This window comes from Eriocheir sinensis, chromosome 11, assembly GCF_024679095.1.
Source record: "Eriocheir sinensis breed Jianghai 21 chromosome 11, ASM2467909v1, whole genome shotgun sequence".
NCBI classification, from domain to species: Eukaryota; Metazoa; Arthropoda; class Malacostraca; order Decapoda; family Varunidae; genus Eriocheir; species Eriocheir sinensis.
The window spans coordinates 19,175,489-19,178,284 of record NC_066519.1 but is presented as its reverse complement, the minus strand read 5'-3'; positions in this window follow the sequence as shown (position 1 = coordinate 19,178,284).

Sequence of the window (2,796 nt, the reverse complement as noted above, 5' to 3'; positions counted from 1 at the left end):
CAAGGGGGAGGGGTACTAAGAGACCGCGGGGATAACAAACTCTTCACATAAACATACATATAATTATACCAATAATAATCAACTGTTTAATCCAGTAATCTCCTAAATAATATATAAACCAAGAGAAAGCTAAGTAAAATGGACATATAGAGACCGCGAGGACAATAGTCGTTTTCAGATTTATTTGGAGACTGGAAGGTAGTGAGAATAGGGAAATGGAGACTGGAAGGAAATGAGAATAAAGAAATGGAGACTGGAAGGAAGTGAGATTAATGAAAAATTTAAATGGAGGCTGATTTGTTATTTTTCCTTCCTCCTGTTTTTTCTATTTATTTATTCCTCTCTCTCTCTCTCTCTCTCTCTCTCTCTCTCTCTCTCTCTCTCTCTCTCTCTCTCTCTCTCTCTCACACACACACACACACCTGTCAACTGATTAGGAACACACACCTTATCTAATCTCTTCTGTAACATTCCTCGGTACCTTTTTATCTTATTCAAAGGCAAATTAAGCAGAGATAACCAAGAGTACGTATATCCTGCGAAGTGACGAACCAACCATAAAAACAATAATAAGTGATAACGTAAATACTATAATCATGGACATAACTGTGTAATATACTGAGCCTAAGAAGTCAGATGTGAAGAATGATGATTGAGTATATGGATGAAAAATATGAAGGAAGAGAATTAAGGGTAGGAGTAGAAATAGGGTAGAAGGTTAAGAAATTATAAATATAAAAGGTAGAAGGGGTAGAAATGAAAGAAATGAAGGGTAGAAAAGGTAGAAATGATATAGAAATGAAGGGTAGAAGGGGTTGAAATGATACAAATGAAGGGTGGAAAGGTAGATGTGATGGGTATATAGAAGGGGTAGAAATGATACATATGAAGGGTAGGTGTAGAAATGATACAACTGAAGGGTAGAAATGATATAAATGAAAGGTAAAGGGAGGAAATGAAAGATAGAATAAAGAAAAATAAAATGTAATATATAGATTGAAGAGGTATATAGCACACCTGACACCCACCATTTCCGCCCGTATACTCCTCACGCTGTACCAATACAAGGTTCGATTTTTTTTATTTTGTGCATGTTTGATGTAATATTTTGCCACTAATTTATGGCTTTTTGTGCCCACGAATATCCCAGGAGTGCGATGGTAAGGTATATTGAATACCAAGATATGTCTATATGTGATGATATGACAAAGATATATATATATATATATATATATATATATATATATATATATATATATATATATATTTATATATATATATATATATATATATATATATATATATATATATATATATATATATATATATATATATATATATATATATCACAGGCTGCAGTGCCTATACTGAGACTGTGGATGATCGTAAGGCTAGTAATAATCTCCTGTCACCTTCTCACGGCACATTCCAACGGCTGGTGACCAAATTATGGGAGGTATAAGGGCGTAATGGTGGGTTGGCGATACCTGTTGATGTAGACACAAACTGTCTCATTTATTTTCCAAGAGCTCATTGGCTGCTGGCTCCTTGCTGGCTGTTAGAGGAAGGTGTGCAGGTTTGACACAAGTTTCAGCCATACGGGTCGTATGGCTGTGAAACAGAAATACAAAAGAGAGCGTGTGCTAGCGTTTGAAAAGCGCGGCGAAAACAGGGCCAATAATGGCGTCCAAATCCTAGGTTGTCGGGACTCTCTCTATCGATGTGTACACAGGCTGCTTTGTTTATCCAATGTTAAGTCTTTTTTACGGGGTCACAATTATATGTACTCGAATTTGACCTTATTTCGCCATATTTCAAAGTATAAAACCAGTGTTCTACTGTGTAAAATCAATAAAATATAATTCAAAAGACATCTGATGCGGATACATAGTGTCTTGTTGAATTTCTGGAAAAAAGATATAATCGATTTTTCACGTGTAAATACAAAATATATTAATGATTGCTAAAATTTTCCCATTTTTACTTGCAACAATAAACTATCAATCAATCACTCACGAAAAAAAAATTGGACATGTTTCCGGTCAACATATTTATTTCAAATTCTGTCTGAATGGATAAAATAGGCCCCAAATTCAGCAATGGTAATATTTTTTCTTCATGTAAAATAGTAAATGTGGTATAAAATATAGATTAAAGTTGAGGAAAAATCACGTGACTTGTAAACAGGTGCTGATTGGTCGTGACGTCACTAGGTAGCTAGTCGGGAGGCCGCCGACTTTATGTGTATGTTTTTAGTGGCTAGCAATGCCTGGAGACGTAATCCAAAGGCGTTGGTGCTTCGTGCCAATGTGCAAGAGTACGGACAAAAATACTCCAGGGAAGATATATGTGTCTGTGCCAGTGAATCTTGCAGTAAGGAAAACTTGGTGGCTGGCTGTTCGACGACGGCTCCCAGTGACGGCGTCTCATATGTACTGCTGTGAAGATCATTTCAACGTGAGTATAATGTATACATAACGTTTTCATGGCATTATATACAATCTATATTAGATCTATTGAGTCTATTGTGTTTTCTAAGTGAAACCAACACATTTCTTAGGGTGTGCAGCTGTACTAGCTAGGATACACAACAACTATGATTAATGTTTCTCCATACAATCTCATTGTACTTACTGAAGTGATTCATTTCTTTAACAGGTGAGTAACCAGGTGAGAGTAGTGTTAACCACGAGAAAATGGACCTTTAAGAAGGAACATAAGAACACATAGGTACCAATTAATGATTAAGCTAACCCTGAGTGAATACTTACCTTGTTTACTCACCTGGTAAACTTA